Here is a 21,415-nt window from a genome sequence, read left to right on the forward strand (position 1 = left end):
TAAATATATATTGAATAAAAAGTGAACAAATTCCAAGAATTAAGTTCTTTAAAAAAAAAAAAAAAGCGTGGTGCAGAACAATTGTACAGAGTATGCCACCATTTGTTTTAAAATACATATTTACATGTAATATATACATCTATGTTTTGATATGCCTTTGCTATCACAAGAAGTTTGGAACTGTGGTTGCCACTGTGGAGAACTAGAGAAGGGGAGCTTAGGAATGAGAGGGAGAGCCTTGCCATTTACCATTTAGTATCATGTGTATGCATTACCTATTAAAAAATAAAATTAAATTCTCTGTGGAGCAAATAAAAATAACAACCCAACACTGTCTGACTATAAAGTTCAAATTCTAAAACTCTGTGCTATAATATCTTTAGGATAAAACATGGATCAGAATTTTGTTGTTGTTCTTAATTCATTGCAAACAAACTGTACATGGGATCTCCTTTGTCTCTAGTTCCTGGAGACTTACTTATAACACAGCACTAATTATAGCAAAATTCCATCTCAGCCAATTTTTTCATGTTCTGGAGCTGTAGTTTTCAAACTCTGTGGAAGGCTTCCCACTCCTGGGAAGCCCTGTATGTGAAATCTCTGAAGACAGAGGTACAAAACTAGTTCATCCTGAGCCTTTTAACCAAATTAACTCTGTTCAGCTGTTTTGCTTCTGAGTTTGAACAAAACCATTCCCCTAATGGTAAAATGTGATAACAATGGCTCCCTCATACTCATTTCGTGATTCTTACAAAGCAATAGAGTCCATAGGCACCCCCAAATCTTCAGATAAAGTTTCCCTCAGGACATAACAATAAGCAGAATCAAAATATGATGAAAGATATTGAACATCTACACAAAAGACTCACCTAGTCAGCAAATAGGTAGAGTTTGCTTTTTTTTAAAGATTTTATTTATTTATTTATTTATTTATTTATTTATTTATTTATTTGACAGAGAGAGAAAGAAGGGGAGCTACAGAGGGAGAAGGAGAAGCAGGCTTCTCTGCAGAGCAGGGAGCCCGATGCTGGGTTCGATTCCAGGACCCTGGGATCATGACCTGAGCCGAAGGCAGACGCTTAACTGACTTGAGTCACCCAGGGACTCGTAGATGGAGTTATTTAAGAGTGCCACTGTCCAATTAAGGATTAGGGCATAATTTCTAGAACTATTGTTCTAGAACTTAAGACTATTGTTCTAAGGACGACTATATATAGCTATTGCATCTAAAGCTGCAAAATATTCTAGGCTCTGAGTGAATGCACTGTATTATACGTTGTCTGAAGAATAGCCTCATTCATTCCTGAGGTATCCCAGTGAAGAATGGGAATTCTACAACGGGAGGGTTGACAGTGGTACCTCACTCACTGCTTGCCTCTCCGCATAGCGTGTGGCACCTTACAGTTTACTAAGCCCTGTTCAGCGGATTTACAGATTATATTCTGTCAGTAGTACTCAGGTTTTCCCTTAGTTGACTCTCACGAAATGGACAAGGGCTTAACAAAATTCCTGCAAAGAAACCACAAATTAAAGAGGATACTAATAATTAAAGCACAAGCAAACTGTAAAATGGTAGGGTTGACATTTCTATTACCTTTAATATAAGCTGTCAGCTACATTATTCAGTAAAAGCAGTAACCTTCTTGTCAGGTCTGACAAGAAGATGATACAAAAAAAAAATCAAAGTTATCTGCAGATCGTATGAAAAATGGATTATAATTTTTTTTTTTTCTGTTAGGAACACACAACCAGAAAAGAAGTTTGGAGATCTCTGGTTTGAAAAACTGACTCCTGGAGAGCAAGAATTTGTCAGTGACTCTCCAGCGTGATCCATACAGAGGGTACCTGGCCAGAGTCTGAAGTATTTTATTCTACTTCACTGGTTACACTTACAGAGAGATGGAGTGAATCCAGCTAGCTTCATGGTACCATCTTTTACGATCACCCAACTAATTTCTTAATTATATCCTTGACTTTCAAGTATAATTTATGGTTCAAATGTGGCTCCGAATGTTGTCTTTCTTACGAGGAGAGAATGTACCATCTGGTGTTAATGTCTGGTCATTGTGTAATTCAGCGTTGGACTTCTTGTGAGCTTGGTTAATGTGGGTTTATTCCCAGGAGACTGCTCACTTCTGAGAGTTAGGATATCATAAGTTCCTGGATTTGTGACGATGATGCCCAGACCCTACATGACAGGGACCTTCAGTTCCCCCAGATGACTTCTCGGTACTCTCTCAGCGGTGGTTGGCAGTAACCTAAACTCTTCCACCAAAGACCCTAAAGGGCAGTACATTTAGGAAACTGGATGGGCCTATTTCTAAAAGAAGGGGCTTTCTAGCTCTGAATTACATTAACCTTTAACATACCTAATGTTATTCTTGCTCAACAGCTTTTTTTCTTCTATGGTCTCGGGTTTTGAATACTGTTGATTTGCTAATTTGTAAGCTGATTGTTGCTTTGGTCTGCCTGGCACCAAGGCCCAGGATCCCAACAAAGGTTCTCAGACCGCATGATAGCCAAGATAAACCAACCTGCAGAGCAGAGTTTGCAAGGACTTCGGAGCAGCCTCTCTGCCAGCCTGGCCGGTGATGGTGGCAGACCGCTCACTGATCGCTTAGCCGACCTCTGCAGGATTCTCTCTCCCATGACTGGACTCTTCCTTCTTTGAATAAAACCAAAATAGTTCCATTTTTTTAGTCAAATGACAAGATCATCAGCTGTCCTAGCAGCTTGGCTGACCAGACTTTTATTTTAGCCTCATTGCCTGGTGGTAATATTCCAACTCCAGCAATTTCCAGGGGTAAGGAGCGGCCTATGCAGGGAAGGGTATGGTGGACCCAATGGAACTGGATTTTAGATCAATTAGAATGGCAGTTCTCAGTCTTCATTGCATATTAGAATCACCAGGAGAGCCTTTTAAGCACAGCACTGACTGTGCCCTACTCCCAGCCATTGTAATTTAATTGGTCTGGGGCCCAAGGACCTAGGCATGGATACCTTTGGAAGTCCCCAGGTGATACGTGCAGTCAGTGATGAAGACCACGGACTTGAGATCTTAGGTAAAGGTTTGAAGCTGACACAATTCTCTTGTAAGCCTCTGCTCTGAAGCTCCCTTCAATCATCTGCTCACATCCCGTTTTGCAATTAGCTCACAGACATGTTTGCAAAAAGCTGAGAAAGTAAAAACGTGTTAATGATACAATGCCACACTTCACCGGTTGCAAGACATTTTCTTATATATTCTTTCATTTGACTCTTTAAATAACCCAGTGAAGGGGGGCGCCTGGGTGGCTCAGTGGGTTAAGCCGCTGCCTTCAGCTCAGGTCATGATCTCAGGGTCCTGGGATCGAATCCCAACATTGGGCTCTCTGCTCAGCAGGGAGCCTGCTTCCCTCTCTCTCTCTCTCTGCCTGTCTACCTACCTGTGATCTCTCTCTGTTAAATAAATAAATAAAATCTTTAAATAAATAAATAAATAACCCAGTAAGGGTATCCACAATTTTCTGGTAAGGAAATTGATATCCTGAGCTGACCGAGGCCCCAGACTTCTGGTTTTTGCTCAGCACCCCTTTAATTATGTAATACTTAACTCTACGGTGAAGGTTAATAACCTCGACTGCCAAATATAGACTGAAAATAACACGGAGTCAAAGGCGAAGACTTTACAATCAGATGTAAAAATCTGAATTTTAGTTTTGCTACTTACTAGCTCCATGATCTTGAGCAACTATGTTATCTCTTTGTGACTCAATCTTCCTCACCTGAATATAGTACTGGACTACAGAACCCGCTTCAAAGGGGGTATCAGTGAGATTTAATGGTTGCTATTCTCATGACACGATCGTGCCACATTTACCTACTTGTTAGTATAGAAATGATCTCCAAGATTGTTTTTAAGTATTTGCGCTCCTTTATCCTATTAAGTTGTCTTCGGTATCAATCGTTGATTTTCTTGCCTGATACTGATTGGTTCATGATGGTGGCATTTCTAATTATAGTCACCAAGTGATTCCTTTTAATTTTTTTAAGGTTTTATTTACTTATTTGAGAGAGAGAAAGCCTAAGAGCAGAGTGAGGGGCAGTGGGAGAAGCAGACTCCCCGCTGAGCAGGGAGCCTCAAGCAGGGCAGTCTTCCCTTGTTTTTATTTATTTTTTTATTTTTAATTTTTTAAAAAGTTTTATTTATTTGTCAGAGAGAGAGAGGGAGAGCTAGCGAGCACAGGCAGACAGAATGGCAGGCAGAGACAGAGGGAGAAGCAGGCTCCCTGCCGAACAAGGAGCCCGATGTGGAACTCGATCTCCGGACACTGGGATCATGACCCGAGCTGAAGGCAGCTGCCTAACCAACTGAGCCACCCAGGTGTCCCATTTCCCTTGTTTTTAATGAACTCGACAGCTTTGAGGAGTTCTGGTCAGGTATTTGCAGTCTGCCTCTTAACTGGAATTTGTCTAATATTTTTCTCACGATCAGGCTGAGATTATAGGGTTTGGGGAGGAAGATTGTGGAGGTAAAGTACCATTTTTACCACATCATTTCAAGGGGACATAAACTATCAATATGATTTATCAGTGTTGATGTTGACCTCCAGCACCTGGCTGAGGTCTTGTTTGTCAGCTTCCTCCACTGTGGTTACTCCCCACTCCCCTTTTATTTATTTATTTATTTTTTAAAGATTTTATTCATTTATTTGACAGAGATCACAAGTAGGCAGAGAGGCAGCAGAGAGAAGTCGGGGGGAAACAGGCTCCCCGCTGAGCAGAGCTCCTGATGCAGGGCTTCGAGGGTCGATCTCAGGACCCTGGGATCATGACCTGAGCCCAAGGCAGAGGCTTTAACCCACTGAGCCACCCCGTTGCCACCCCCGGCAACTCCCCTTTCAAGACTGTATTCTTTGGCAGGAAGTCGTTGCATATAGCACACTTTTGGGATTCATACTCCTGTCCTTTACTATGGAATATCTACATAATTTGTTTGGAATTTTTCCTGCACAGGAGATTGATCTCATGCTTCTGTTTGTAAACCTTTTGCCGTCACCTCCCACCCAGTCACGACAATTAACCTAATTGGTGGTGGCCATAGCCCCGTAACTGCCAGATTAGAACCATAATGAGGTCTAGGGAGACCTCTTGTGGTTAAATGAGGGCATAACTGCCCAACTACAGGTTCTCACCTTCCACCGCGGACAATCCCTTCAGTCCAGTGTTTCTCCACAGGATTTTGCTCCCCAGCCCTTGAAACCCTTTGGCAACATCTGGAGATGTCTTTAGTAATCAGACTTTTAGGAGGAGATGCTACTTATGTTTAGTTAGTAAGAGGCCAAGGATGCAGAGGTTGAGAAGCCTTGTGGTCAAGGCCGTGTACAGGTGCACAGCTACAGCTATGCTCAAAGGAATACCGTTATAATAGGGTAGGGGTGGGGAGACCCTGTTTTGTGGAAAAAAAAAAAAAGAGGACAAATTCTTCAATAAAATGTGTGGCTCGACACTGTCACAGCACAGAGGAAATGGTCAAGTGACTTCTGGGAATGTGCAATTTCTATTTGGGTCAACCTTGTTCACATGAATATGAGTGGCAAGAGCTCATGCTGTGGAGCTGAGCAGAAGAGGACAATAAATGGAAAGCTGTTCTGAGCAGAAGAGGTGCCAGTAGAGAAAGAAACTCCACTGGGGCCAGTATTTTGAGAAGGTGATTATGTGATAAAACTCTTCATTTCAGATAATTTTTTAAAAACTAAATTTGGAGGGGCACAGTCAGCTAAGCGTCCAACTCCTGGTTTTGGCTTAGGTCTTGATCTCAGGATTGTGTCAGGCTCTTTGCTCAGTTTGGAGTCCGCTAAGGTTTCTCTGTCCCTCTCCCTCAGCCCTTCCCCTCTGCCCACATACACACACACGTTCTTTCTCTCTCTCTCTCTCTGAAATAAATAATAAACTAAATTTTGAGAAGTGCTTGGGTGGCTTAGTGGGTTAAGGCCTCTGCCTTTGGCTCAGGTCATGCATGATCCCAGCATCCTGGGATCAAGCCCCGCATCGGGCTCTCTGCTCAGCAGGGAGCCTGCTTCCTCCTTTCTCTCTGCCTGTCTCTCTGCCTACTTGTGATCTCTGTCTGTCAAATAAATAAAATAAAATCTTAAAAAAAAACAACAACAACTAAATTTTGAGGGAAAAAATTACACCCAGTCTATTACAACTGCAATCTAAAACTTTTGATTGCTCTCCTATACATATATAGTTTTGTTTGTGCAATGAATATAAGCTATTGTATTCCACTTTTTTTTTTTTACTGAATATAGTATCTGAAGTATTTTTTCATATCCTTAGAGTTCCCATTACCTTTCCTAAAGTCTATGATAATCCATTATGAAGGTAAACCATACTATAGCTGTTCTAGTTAGACAATTATACTGTTTCAAATTGTTCTGTTTTCTGATGTTGCCATATAGTATTTTTCTTTAAAGTATTTCTTTTTTTTTCTTTAAATATTTTATTTACTATTTGACAGACAGAGATCACAAGTAGGCAGAGAGACAGACAGAGAGAGAGGAGGAAGCAGGCTCCCTGCCAAACAGAGAGCCCCATGTGGGACTCGATCCCAGGATCCTGGGATCATGACCTGAGCTGAAGGCAGAGGCTTTAACCCACAGAGCCACCCAGGCACCCCTTTAAAGTATTCCTTAAGGGTACCTTTCTAAGAGTCCAATTTTCAAGGTCAAAATGTAAACAGTATATGGCAACACAGAATGGATAAGAATATTGAATTTGGAACTAGGCAGCCTGGGTCCAAAACTCAGTTCTGTTCGTTACCACCTGTGCAACTTGAATGATTTGCTTAAACTCCCTGATTCTATGGGGATTGTGGTAATGATTAAACGAAATCGTGTATGCCAAGTACATCATATAGATGATGGCAAATAGACAATTTACTTTTATTCTTTCTTTTTTCTTTCTTTTCTTTTTTTTTTTCCCTTTAGGGCTCTTGATACTTGTGTCATGTTTCTAAAAGACTGTACCAGTTTCCAATGCCACAGACAATGCAAAATGGGACCATTAAAAAAAAAGCAACCGTTTTTCCTACAATCCCATGAGTCATTTTTTTGGTAAGATTTTATTTATTTATGAGAGAGTACGAGAGAGCCCACGAGTTGGAGAGGGGCAGAGGGAGAAGCAGGCTCCCGGAGGAGCAGGGAGCCAAATAAGGGACTCGATTCCAGAGCCCTGGGATCATGACCTGAGCTGAAGGCAGACCCTTAACCAACTGAGCCACCCAGGTGCCCCACAATGAGTCATTTTAAGGTTAGCTTAATTATTAGGAATTATTAGGAATTATTGGGGGAGGGACAAAGAAAGGGGCTTCCTGCTGAGCGTGGCGAGATCATGACCTGAGCTGCAATCAAGAGTCAGATACTTAAACTGAGCCACACAAGAGCTCTAGGAATAAGTTTTTAATTAGGTTATGTTGCTTTCGTGGGCAAATTGTCTTCCTAACGATGCAAATCTGTAGGTAATGTATGTTTTGAGATCACTTTAACCAGGAAAATTTGTGTATGGGAGGGGAGACACAAAAAGGCCAAAAACTCCTCAGAGAATTTGCAGTGAAGGAATGTACCTTATATTTCTGGCAATTATGCAGAGCCTTCAGCTGCATGATGTTGGCTTAGGCCTTGCTTCCCTGCGAGTGTCCACAGCCCTTGCAACTATGGCGCCCCGTCCCCCTCCTGTAAATGTCCCCATTTGGCCCTTTTGGTCCTTCCCATAGGCCTGTGAGTTTTCATAGGCACTTGGGTAATCCCGCAACATAACTGAGCATTTCAGCTGAGAACATATACCCTCTGGTTCTCATTAGAATCTTCTAAGTGCTTTCTCTTAGGCTGCATAGGCTATAAAGGAAATAAATATATAAGACAATTCAGAGCCTCTACCTTTGGTTTTGCATTACGAAACAAAGGCTTGGGCCTAAAAGTCTTTGCCACCCTCTGCGCTAATAGTCCGTATTTCCAGGGTAAAACAAGTCCCAGCTATATAGAGAAATGAATTGTATAAATTGGATACATAAGGGCACCTGGGTGGCTCAGTGGGTTAAAGCCTCTGCCTTCGGCTCAGGTCATATCTCAGGGTCCTGGGATCGAGTCCCGCTTTGGGCTCTCTGCTCAGCGGGGAGCCTGCTTCCTCCTCTCTCTCTGCCTCCGCTGCCTACTTGTGATCTCTGTCTGTCAAATAAATAAATAAAATCTTCAAAAAAAAATTGGATACATATAATTTCTTTTTTTTGTCTTTGTATCTTTATCTTCGAGACCATCAAATTTATATATACTGTCTCCTTCTGATGTTTCTAACATCTATACTTTGCTATAACAGTAGAAAGTTATAGAAAAAAAAATCTAACCACTATTAGCCCTTTAAAGGATTTACCACAAAGGGCACCTGTGTGGCTCACTCAGTTAAGCATCTGCCTTTGGCTCAGGTCATGATCCTGGGATCCTGGGTTCAAGTCCTGCATTGGGCTCTCTGCTCAGCCTGCTTCTCCCTCTGCCTCTGTGGCTCCCCCTGCTTGTGCTTGTGCTCTCTCTCTCTGGCCAATAAATAAGTAAAATATTAAAATAAATAGTGTTTATTACCAGTTTTTTCTATAAATATGTAATGATTTATGATTTTTAATATGAAATTTAAATGACATGGCATATACAGTGTTATGTCCTGCCTTTTCTCACTTATGATTATATTGTGAAAAATTTACCTGGATTTTCAAAAATATGATTTTTATTGGCACCTTATAAATATATTTCATTTAATGATTCCCACTATTGCTTAAACATTCTGGTGACTTCTAAATTTCATAATTATAAATAATTCAAGGGGAGGTAGGTGGGGGTTGGGGTAACTGGCTGATGGACATTAAAGAGGGGAAGTGATATAATGAGTAACTGTTTGGTTGGTTTGTTTTTTTTTTAAAGATTTTATTTATTTATTTGAGAGAGAGACAGTGAGAGAGAACATGAGTAAGGAGAAGGTCAGAGAGAGAAGCAGACTCCCCGTGGAGCTGGGAGCCTGATGCGGGACTCGATCTCGGAACTCGGGGATCATGACCTGAGCTGAAGGCAGCCGTCCAACTAACCGAGCCACCCAGGTGTCCCTGGTTGGGTTTTTTAAAGATATTTTTTATTTGACAGAGAGAGACAGTGAGAGAGGGAATACAAGCAGGGGGAGTGGGAGAGGGAGAAGCAGGTTTCCCACTGAGCAGGGAGCCCAGTGTGGGGCTGGAACCCAGGACCCCAGGATCATGCCCTGTGCCGAAGGCAGATGCTTCACTGAGTGAACCACCCAGGTGTCCCTTAATACTGTGTCCGAGCCCGAGCCACCCAGGTGTCCCTGGTTGGGTTTTTTAAAGATATTTTTTATTTGACAGAGAGAGACAGTGAGAGAGGGAATACAAGCAGGGGGAGTGGGAGAGGGAGAAGCAGGTTTCCCACTGAGCAGGGAGCCCAGTGTGGGGCTGGAACCCAGGACCCCAGGATCATGCCCTGTGCCGAAGGCAGATGCTTCACTGAGTGAACCACCCAGGTGTCCCTTAATACTGTGTTATATGCAACTGATGAATCACTGAACTCTACCTCTGAAACTAAGAATACACTATTTGTTAATTAATTGAATTTAAATAAAATTAAATAAATAAATATTTTGACAAGGATCCTTGAACATATATGTTTATTCATATTAATTATTCCCCCAAGAATAGTGTATTACTTTCCTAGGGCTGCCATAACCACAAAGTGGGTTGCTGCAAATGTAAGAAACGTACTGCTTCACAGTCTGGAGACAAGGAGTTCAAAACCAAGGTGTTAGGAGGGCCCCGATTCCTCTGAAATTCTTCCTTTTTTATTCTATCTTGTGTTGTTTGCTGGCAATCCTTGGTATTTCTTGGTTTATACAGTGGTATGAGACCCCTTATCCATGGTTTCAATTTCTGTGGCTTTAGTTATCCATGGTCAACTGCCTTCGGGAAGCAGATGATCTTCCTGACGGATCCTGGGAAGGTCCATACTGCCCAGCACTACATCATATGCCTGCGTCAGCCCTCAAAGTCGTCTTATTATGTCAGCGAGGTATCGTCTCACATCACCACGAGAAGTGTGAGTACAGTACCATTAGATATTTTGAGAGAGACACATTCATGTAACTTTTATTTCAGTACATTGTTATAATTGTTCTATAGGATTATTAGTCTTTGTGGCTCATCTTCTACTTGCCTAATTTGTAAATTAAACTTTATTATAGGTATGTATTATACAGGGAAAAAATCGTTTTTATAGGGTTCAATACTATCTGTGGTTTCAGGTATGCAAGGGGTTCTTGGAACATACCCCCCCAAAAAGATATAAATGTGGGGACTACTACAGATAAATAATTCCAGTCTCTACCTCCACAGCCACACAGCTCTCTTTTCTCTGTGCGTTTCTGTCTTCACATGGTGTACTCCTCTCTTGGGATGCCTTTTATTTATTTGTTTGTTTGTTTTTAAATCTATTTATTTGTCAGAGAGAGAGTGTGTGTGTGTGCATGTGTGAGGAAGCACAAGCAGGGGGAAGGGAAGTGGGAGAAGCAAGTCCTGATGTGGGACTTGATTCTGGGACCCCGGGATCATGACCTGAGCCAAAGGCAGAACCTTAACTGACTGAGCCACTCAGATGTCCCTAAATAAAATCTTATTAAAAATAAATTTTATGGGGGGCGCCTGGGTGGCTCAGTGGGTTAAAGCCTCTGCCTTCGGCTCAGGTCGTGATCTCAGGGTCCTGGGATCGAGCCCCGCATCGGGCTCTCTGCTCAGCAGGGAGCCTGCTTCCTCCTCTCTCTCTCTGCCTACCTCTCTGCCCTCTTGTGATCTCTGTCTGTCAAATAAATAAATAAAATCTTTAAAAAAATTTTTTTGAATATTTTTTAAACATTTTATTTATTTATTTGACAAAGATCACAAGAGGGCAGAGAGGCAGGCAGAGAGAGAGAAAGGGAGAAGCAGTTTCCCTGCTGAGCAGAGAGCCCGATGCGGGGCTCGATCCCAGGACCCTGGGATCACGACCTGAGCCAAAGGCAGAGGCTTTAACCCACTGAGCCACCCAGGTGCCCCAATTTAAAAATTTTTTAAAGAAAAAAAAAACTAGCTTCCAACAAAAACTATTCTTTCACCAAGGATGGCTTAGAATGGGAAGGGAGTAGACAGGAAAGAAGGTGGGGCGTCAGATTGTGAAAGGTGTTGTGTGCCATGGGGAGCTCAACCTACAGGCAATGGAGTGATGAAATCAAATAAATAATAAAGTGATGATGAATGGCACAAATAGTAAGAACTGTGGGCATGGAGAGGAGGGAGTTATTACTTCAGAGGATGATCTTATCCCTGAAATCAGACCTGGGTAGGGATTCCAGCTCTTCCACTCATCATCTGTGAACAAATTCTGTAGCCCTTTGAACCTCATCTGCCTGACCCTAATAAAATAACAAAGCTAATAACGCCTACCTAAATACCTTTTGCAGGAACTAAGTGAAAAATCTGTTAAAGGCTAAACACATAGTAAGTACTTGATAAATGTTATTTCCAACCATGCCAGGTCCTACCTTTATGATTAAGCTTATAGTTGGAAAGGTTGACACTTTTACTTATCACTGTTTTCAGGCTCTGGTACTTCTCAAAATCCTCTACCCGTTTCATTTTTCATGTCTACATTCTTATACTTCTACCCGAACACAAATACCTTTTTGTTATACTTTCCTCATCCTCTCCCTGCATTTGACCTTTCGAATCAACACCACCATTCTAGGTCTGGAGGCACCACCTCCTCCATCCTGTCCCCTTTCATTATATCATATTTCTTAAGCTTTGCTTCACTAATTTTTTCTACCTGATTCCACGGTCAAAAATCTTGACTATAGGGGTGCCTGGGTGGCTCAGTCATTAAGCGTCTGCCTTCGGCTCAGGTCATGATCCCAGAGTCCTGGGATCAAGCCCCACATCAGGCTCCCTGCTCAGTGGGAAGCATGCTTCTCCCTCTCCCTCTCTCCCTGCTTGTATTCCTTCTCTCGTTATCTTTCTTTCTCTCAAATAAATAAGTAAAACCTTTAAAAAAAAAAAACTTGCCTAGAGTTTTGCCTAGGGAGAAAATGGCTTATTTATTTTCCTTTTCTGGCTTCTGAGAAAATAATACTGAACAACTCAACAATCTTGGGAGAGTGAGAAATATGAACCAATGTCCCCCACTCTTCTGCCTTCTTAGCTTTGGGCCCAGAAGTCAACCAACTAATGTCTTTGTCAATAAAACCTGCAACTCAACCCAAAGATTGACATCCTTGTTCCCAAGCCCATTTCACAATCTGTAAGCAGTTTGTAAATTAGTCATAGTGCTGATTATAGGGAAAGAAGAGTATCTCCTGTTCCAGACAAAAATTGATTTGTGAGTACATCCAGAGCTGAAGCTACAATATAGCAATTCATTTATTTAACAAATCTTTATTGAGATCTATGTGCCAAGCATTGTTCTAAGCTCTAAGATATAGCAGTAAATGAAACCCAGTCCTCCCTCTCATGGAACTTGCATCCTGGTGAGAGAGAGGGATAATAAATAAGCCAATATATTAATTATATAAAACGTGTCAGCTGGTGATATGTGCTATGGATAAAAAAAAAAGAATAAGAGGGAAAAGATATGAGAAGGTAGAAAAGGCTGTTTGCTTTTTTTTTTTTAAGATTTTATTTATTTATTTGACAGAGAGAGACACAGTGAGAGAGGGAACACAGGCAGGGGGAATGGGACGGGAGAAGCAGGCTTACTGATGAGCTGGGAGCTCGATGCAGGGGTTGATCCCAGGACCCTGGGACCATGACCTGAGCCAAAGGCAAACACTTAATGACTGAGCCACCCAGGCGCCCCAAAAAGGCTGTCTTAGATAAGTGAGTTTGCTTTATTTTTCTTTTTTTAACTATCAAGATAAACATACATACTCTAAGGTATGTAAACTATACAGCTGTGCACAACTTGGTGAATTTTTACACACACTCATATAACCACTGCCCAGGACAAGGAAACAACATTTACAACATCCCAGAAGGTTCCCCTGTGCCCTTTCCCAGTTAGCGCCCACCAAGAGCAAGCTACTATTCTGACTTCTATCACTGTTGATGAATTTTACCTATTCCTGAACTTCAAAAAAAGTAGAATCCTAAAGTATGTATATATTTGTGTCTGGTTTCTTCCACTTAGCATAATGTCTGTGAGATGAATCCATTCTGTTTAAAGTTAAGGGAGCCTTCCCCTTCATTGCTATATAGTATTCCGTTTCATGATTATAGTCACAATTTATCCATTTTCCTCTTTTTTTTTTTAAGATTTATTTTAAAGAGAAAGAGCACATGAGCAGGAGGAGGGGCAGAAGGAGAGGGAGAAAAGCAGACTCCCTACGGGGTGTGAAGCCCAACACAGGGCTCGATCCCAAGACCCCAAGACCATGACCTAAGCCAAAATCAAGAGTCAGCTGCTTGTGTGACTGAGCCACCCATGCAAATCCAATCCCTTCTCCCCTTGATGATAGCTGGATTACTTCCAATTTGGGACTATTATGAAGAAAGTTGCTGTGATTGTTCTTGTGTATGTCTCTAGAGGTATGCATTCATTTCTCTTGGGTATCTGCCCAGGACTGGAATTGCTAGGTCATGGAGTCAGTATGTGTTTAACTTTAGTAATTAATGATGAACAGTGATTGAACCCATTTATACTTCTCTCGGCAGTGTATGGTGGTTCAGGCTAACACTTCATTGTGTCAGTCTTTTTCATCTCAGCCATTCTTTGTGTTTGTTAAGTGATTTTTTTAGCGCAGACCTGAAGCAGTATGCACCGCTTGGAATACCTTGTCTCTGGAAGAGCAGTAAGAAGGTTTCAAGGGAAGCAAAGGGGTCAGTGTGACTGGTATGGAGTAAGCAATGGAGAGAGTAATAAGAGATGAGGTGAGAGGTATGGAGGCTGAGGAGGCTAAAGTAAGCCATTTTAAGACCTTTGGCTTTATGCTGAAATAGAGAAGAAATCATTGGAGGTTTTTTGTTTTTTGTTTTTAAGATTTTATTTATTTATTTGTCAGAGAGAGAGAGTGAGTGAGCAGCTGCTGTGTTGAGCAGAGAGCCCTATGTGGGACTCGATCCCAGGACCCTGGGATGATGACCTGAACCAAAGGCAGACACTCAAACTCAATCAACTGAGCCACAGAGGCCTCCCCATTGGAGGGTTTTTAAAACAGAACAGATGTGATCTAACTTGAGTTTTTAACTGGACCACTTTGGCTGCTTTGTTAAGAGTAGACTAAAGGGGGGCCTGGGTGGCTCAGGTGGTTAAGCCGCTGCCTTCGGCTCAGGCCATGATCTCAGGTCCTGGGATCGAGTCCCGCATCGGGCTCTCTGCTCAACAGGGAGCCTGCATCCCTTCCTCTCTCTGTGATCTCTTCCCTTCCTCTCTCCTACTTGTGATCTCTCTCTGTCAAATAAATAAATAAAATCTTTTAAAAAAAAAAAAAGAGTAGACTAAAGAAGACCAAGGGAAGAAGCAGAACAGGGAAAAGGAGGGAGAGCTTTTGCAGTAATCCAGGAGAGAGCTGGGTCAGGGTTGTGGCACTGTACGAAGAAATAAGGAGGGATCTGATTTTGGATGTGTTTTGAATGTAGACATGACAGCATTCTTGGATGGGATTGAGGTACAAGAAAAAGAGTATCAAGCATGATTCCAGGTTTTCAGACTTGAGCAGGATAGGTCTTCTGTACACACTTTTTGGTATGATTGATCACACAAAGAAGCCAGCAGGGGTCACTCTTTCAAACCTCAATGTAGTAACATCAAGTTGAAGAGAAAGCTCCTGTGACAAAGCTTTGCTGGAATAGCCTTGAACCTACTTACATTGTAATCAAGAAATTGTTCCTACTGGAAGAATTTAAGCCAATTTACAATTATAACTGACAAAGATTGGCTTTGTTTATAAATCTTCCCCAAAGGCTCTATACACTTTACAAATGCCCCATTTACAAATGCCCCTTTACAAATGCCAGTGGCTTCACCTCAAAAAAACAAAGCCATTTCAAAAGCAGAGAATTAAGAGATGTGAAAGAGGCAAGGGAATCTAGGTCAGGAAAACTAATGCTTTTTCATAAGAACATAGCACAAAGCTATCCGAAATGCTTAGTTAAGGTAAATAGAGCTCTAAGTCGTACAGAGTGCTTAGAAATGACCTAAACAGGAAGCAAAAATATTCTTATTTCCCAATACGAGAGCAAACCTAAGGGAGTGGCTTAGGGAATTCCTAAGGGAATTTCTTCATTCACAGAATGAAATGATCCTGGTCAATAAAAAGTTCGAAATTAATACTAAATATGCCCAACATAGCTGTTTCGCTTTCTCAGAAAATTATCCAAAATGCTTACGAGTCAGTTTTTCTACGTGACAAAATAGATTTCTGCCTTTCCTGCCTTAATAAGAGGGCAAGAACATGCAACGATTTGTGTCACCTTACTTTGAGGAAGTGGAATTCAGAAATTTTCAAGTGACAGAAAAAGTGTGAATAATGCTTTGCTAGAAATGAAAGCATGAGGAAGTGGCATTTTTCACTGGCTTCTACTGGTGACAACTAATGGCCTGTGTCTTCCAGCCACTGTCTGGAATTGAGGGTGGAACTTGAAATTACAGAGGTTCACCAGTGCAAAGCTGATGTAATCATTCATGTGAGGAATAAATCCACAGACCTGGCTGCATAGCAGGTCCTCATTAACTGAACTAAACAGTCCTTCTTATGAAGGCTTGGCCAACTCTGACTCATGCGCCAAATTTCACCTTTTATATGGCCCACAATCTAAGAATGGTTTTTACATTTTTAGATGGTTGGGAAAAAAATAAAAAATAAGAATAATATCTTGTGATGTGTGAAAATTATGTGAAATGTACATTTCAGTGTCCATAAATAAATTTTTTAAAAGATTTTATTTATTTATTTGACAGAGAGATCCCAAGTAGGCAGAGAGGCAGGCAGAGAGAGAGGGGGAAGCAGACTCCCTGGAGATCATGACCTGAGCCGAAGGCAGAGGGTTAACCCACTGAGCCAACTAGGTGCCCCCATAAGTAAATTTTTATTGGAACACAGCCCCATTTATCCATTTAGGTAGAATCCGTGATTGCTTTTGCATTTTAACAACTGCCTTGAGTAGTTGTGACAGGGACCCTATAGCCTGAGAAGTCTGAAATATTTACTGTCTGGTCCTTCCCAAAGTTTTCCAACTCTCTGCTTGATGTCACACAGAAGTATAAAAGATAGAAATAACAGTTGAGGGCACCTGGGTGGCTCAGTGGTTGGGCATCCACCTTTGGCTCAGGTCATGATCCCATGATCCTGGGATCAAGTCCCACATCAGGATCCCTGTTCTGCAGGGGAAACCGCCTCTGCCTCTCTCTGTCTCTCATGAATAAATAAATTTTAAAAAGAAAAAAAAAAGAATAACAGTTGAAGGAACTTATATTTCCAAAATGCAGTTGAGGGCACATCTTGGAAATGGAAAAGCACAAAAACAAAACTGGTTCATGTTGCATGTATATAGCTTTTACCTGTAGTACTTGGCATTCCTTCTTTCTAGGCAGTAGAGAGTGATCCTTTTTCCAAGAAAGAAAAGGGATCCTAATCCCTTTAGTCAACTAGAATCAGATGATATTCATGTTTTCTGCTCTTACATTGTTTTTTTTTCATGGCGAGTTAGTGAAAGAGAAAAGGTTGCTTAGAGTTCAATAATACAAAATAGGGATTCAATCAACCTGCACACATTTGGATTAACATTTTCAAAATGGGTTTTCAGGTCAGAGACCTTGTGTGTGTTTTTTGCTACTGTGTCCCTAGACTCTCTACAATGTGAATGCTCAAATGTTTGTTGAGTGAATGCATTATAATAAACTCTCTGTTCACGCTTAAGAAGAAAGCTATATATATATACTACATTTCATGTTTTCCTCAGTGTGTGGTATTGAACACAATTTTGGGTACTGTAGCCAGGACACAGGGGTGCAAGAGCACCTGGCTTCCGGGATCCCAAATAGACGGCCACTCACCACTGACAAAAATCCAAAGCAAAGAGACAGGCAGTAGTGAAACAAGAAGGGAATTTACTAGAATCTCTAAGACTGTCTCTAAAGTGCCAAAAATACCTCCAGGTTTAGAGAAGGAAAATATGGGACAAAGGTCAGTGGGTATATGCACGTGGGCAGTGAAGGTCAAGTCATCATTGTCTTGGGGTCAATCACAGTCGAGATATTGCTGGATTGGGGCAGTCCTTACTGCTTGAGGGGGTAAGGGATGCTTTGCCTGCAAGATCTTTTGCCTGAGTTTGGAGATAAGCTGGAAAGAAGAACTTTATCAATTAAAGAGTTTGCGGTCAAAATGGAGCTAGTTGACGTCCTCTTTCAGGTTGGCCAACATCAGACAGTAAGAGCAGAGTCAGTGTTTACAACCTTGCTCAACCTCCAGATCACATCTTCTGCAGTCAAAGCTTTTTTCCCCTTCCGTTGTTTTTCAGACTGCTGATTACAGAAGAAAATGCTGACCCAAACAAAACAAACCCCAAACCAGAATGCTCTTATTTACACAAAGAAATTTATGTTACCTTCATTCACTAAATACTGAAAGAAGTTCATAGGGCTCCCAGCTGATTTTTCTAATTGCAAATATGAGATTAAATTATCTGAAATATGAACTCTGAAGAATGTTGCTGTTATCCATCCCCAAATTTTCATGACTCAGTTTCTCTTTTCTTGCTCTTTTCAACGTGAAGTTTTAATGAGGATCTGTCGTGTACTTCAGATGCATTTCACCAAGTTGGGAAAGAGAGTAAGAGCAGAGGTGAGTAAGACGAGCTTCATTCACAACAGAATCTCAGTGTAATGAAAGATTTTTGTACATGACTTTAACAGCCGAAGAGAAAGTGGAATTCATGTAACTACACTACACATTGCAGACGAAGAAGAAAAATCTAAGAAATCTCTGCTGTACTGGAAATTACTTAGTTTTATGACAAAAACAAAAATTCCAACAAGAGCACTTTGGAGTTGTTACGTTATCATTTAAGATCTTTTAAAGATTATTGCCTAAGTGGTCTCAAGAGATAAATAGCCAGAACATGAATGGTTCTCCAAAATATTAAGTACCAATGCATTACGGGTGAAGAATGAAAATTTCCTTTTGCCTACTATAAAAAAAGAAAAGAAATAGAGAGACATAAGTCAGATCTCCAGGTTCCCTCCAAGTTCAGATACTAAATATTAATCTTTGTATAGATCATGAGATTTTTTGCCATCAGAAAACCTGTTTGAATACTCTGGGATTTACTTGATTGTCAACCATGGGCAATTCTTGGAACTCTGAGCTTCTGTCTTTCATGACTCCTTCACAGAACTTCTGTAAGAATCACGGAAGGAAATACATAGAGAAATGCCTTATAAGTTACAAGTTCCTGAAAGACGACTTCTACTACCTCCATTTTTACCTCAGTCTATACTTTTCTAATTGATTAAGTTCTTCTTTCTAGCTTATCTCTAAACTCAGGCAAAAGACTTTGCTGGCAAAGCATCTCATGATTGGAACTGAAATCCTCTCAGGCAATAAGGATTGCCTGAAACAGCAAGACCCCTGCATGACTGAGCCCAAGACAATGACGACCTGACCTTTACTGCCCACCTGCTTTTACCTACTGGCCTTTGGTCTCACATTTTCCTTCTATAAACCCAGAAGTATTTTTGACACTTTAGAGACAGTCTTTGAGACACTAGTCCTCTGTCTTCCCTATATTGGCCTCATTGAAATGAATTCCTTTCTTGTCTCACTGCCACTTGTTTCTGGGCCTTTGGCTTTTGTCAGTGGTGAGTGGGCCGCACCTGATCTGTTTGGGATCCTGGGAGCCAGGTGCTTTTGTACCCCTGTGCCTCAATTACATTCCCACCAATCTCTCTCGAGAGTAGGGACTGTATCTTATTCCTTATTAAATCTGCAATATCCAGGACAGGACCTGGTCCATAGAAGATGCTTAGTTTTGATTGAAGGCGTATTTTACCATAGAAATATCAGCTGTTCCTTAGCAACTTTTACAAAATTTATAGATTATTATTAGGGTAGTAACTGAATATAAGATGCCAAGTTAGCAACTGTCCTTGAACCAGTAGGCTTTTAGTCTAAGTCCTTTCTCTATGATTTTCCTGATGGTAGGGCCCAACCACAGAGTTTTCTACTCATTAGACACTCCACAGGTGTGTATTAACTAAAGAAAATGGAATATGCACATCAAGTAAAAAAATCACTCCAAGGCTGATAATGTTGTTGCCTTTTATTTTGGAGATAATTTTACAGGGGCGCCTGGGTGGCTCAGTTGGTTAAACATCTGTCTTTGGCTCTGGTCATGATCCCAGGGTCCTGTGATCCAGCCCTGCATAGGACTCGCTCCTCAGCGGGAAGCCTGCTTCTCCCTCTCCCGCTCCCCCTGCCTGTGTTCCCTCTTTGTGTTCCCTCTCCTGCTATGTCTCTCTCTGTCAAATAAATAAATAAAATCTTTATTTAAAAATAAAGATAATTTTACTAACAATATCAGTCAGATATGGTGCCTCAAGTTTTCTCAATAGTTTGCAATGAACCAGCCACACCATTTCTCTCAGTTTTCCTGTGAATAATGGCACACATTTGTGAGGCAGATTGCCTGGGTTCAGTGACATGAAACGGCTCTCAGGCAGAAGCGACATATTCTCATGGGGGTCAGAAGTCATGTGGGTATCTCATTAACTCTGGTTCCAATTAATTGAACTAACCAGACTATAAAATGCAAAGATATCAGGCAATTAAAAGACCAACTAAAGATCACAGGCTCTGGGAAAGAGAAGCACCATGAAAGAATTCTAAAGATCAGATGGTCTCAAAACTTTTGGTTTAAAGCAACAACAAATAACAGAATTGTTTGGGTTTTTTTTTTTTTCTCTAACTTGCCTATTTATATTGTTTGCCCCTACTTCTTTTGGGTTCTTCATCTTTTCTTTCTTCATTTGTGTGAGCTCTACATAAGATAAAGAACTTAATCCTTAAAGCCAACGAAAGAAAAAAAAAAAAAAAAGAACTTAATCCTTTAACTATCCTATGTGCTGCAAATATTTTTCCCAGTTCTTTTGATTTTAGAGTACTTTTGGATATATGGTCCAAATTTTCAACAGCTCGTTGGGGTATAATTAATATATCATACATCCAGAAGGTTTCATTTTTTTATGTAGTCAAATGTATATATATTTTCCTTCTTTGGTTTTGGATTTTGTTTTTAGGAAAGACTTTTACAATATAACATTATTTTAGCCTATTTTTTTAAAGATTTCATTTATTTGAGAGAAAGCATAAGTAGGGTTGGGGGGAGGGGTAGAGGAAGAGGACGAAGCAGACTCCCCACCGAGCAGGGAGCCTGATGTGGACCTGGGATCAGGACTTGAGCCAAAGGCAGACGCTTAACTGACTGAGCCACCCAGGGGCCCCAATTTAGCCTATTTTTATAAAAAAACTTTTTATGGTTTCATTCTGAAACTTAAATCTTTACTTCATTTTGATTTTGTTTTGTAATAACATATGTGGCAGGGATTCTTATTTTTTATTTCCCAGGTGATTTAGCAGGTGTCACATACCCTATGTATAATCCCATTTTCCAACCGGTTTGAAATACTATCTTTATAATGAGCTTAATTCAAATTTCTATTTTTCTAAAACTGTAGTTTTTATTTCCAAACAAAAAATTAGCTTTTAGTATTATAAAATCAGTTTGTGAGCATTGTAGAAAATACAAAAACATACTAACACAATCAAAGATTATCTTACTGTATATTCCTTTGAGATTTTTTCTTTGGTAAGATATATAGATATATGCATTTTTATGAAAATGAGATTGTATACTTGTTACTTTATAACCTGCTTCAATTTAATGATCTTGACCTATTCATTTCAGTAATTGTTCATCTCATTTAACACCCGTATACAAATTTCAGCAATCTCCAAATGGTCTTTACAGCTGGCTTATCAAAACCAGAATTTAATCCAGAATGATGCATCTAGCTGTTATGTTTCATAAGTCTCTTAATCTTTTTTCATTAACATATAATGTATTATTTGTTTCCGGGGTACAGGTCTGTGATTCATCAGTCTTACACAGTTCACAGCACTCCCCATCGCACGTACTCTCCCCAGTGTCCATCACCCAGCCACCCCATCCCTCCCACCCTCCTCCCCTTCAGCAACCTTCAGTTTGTTTCCTAAGATTAAGAGTCTCTTATGGTTTTTCTCCCACTGTGGTTTCATCTTCTTTCATTTTTCCCTCCCTTCCCTTATGATCCTCTGTCTTGTTTCT

General features: G+C 40.8%; 1 long non-coding RNA gene across 4 annotated transcripts in view; it reads left to right on the forward strand.

The window, feature by feature from the left end:
* The window catches only part of LOC116578551, an 88,304-nt gene that overhangs the window by 7,235 nt on the left and 59,654 nt on the right, over positions 1 to 21,415 (forward strand). For 2 of the 4 annotated variants that reach the window (XR_004280932.1, XR_004280930.1), the window contains exons 2-3: positions 1,739 to 1,861; positions 9,974 to 10,127. This is a non-coding gene — a long non-coding RNA (uncharacterized LOC116578551). The other 2 variants (XR_004280931.1, XR_004280933.1) reach the window with 2 other exon arrangements.

Source organism: Mustela erminea, chromosome 18 (genome assembly GCF_009829155.1).
Source record: "Mustela erminea isolate mMusErm1 chromosome 18, mMusErm1.Pri, whole genome shotgun sequence".
Lineage (NCBI taxonomy): Eukaryota > Metazoa > Chordata > Mammalia > Carnivora > Mustelidae > Mustela > Mustela erminea.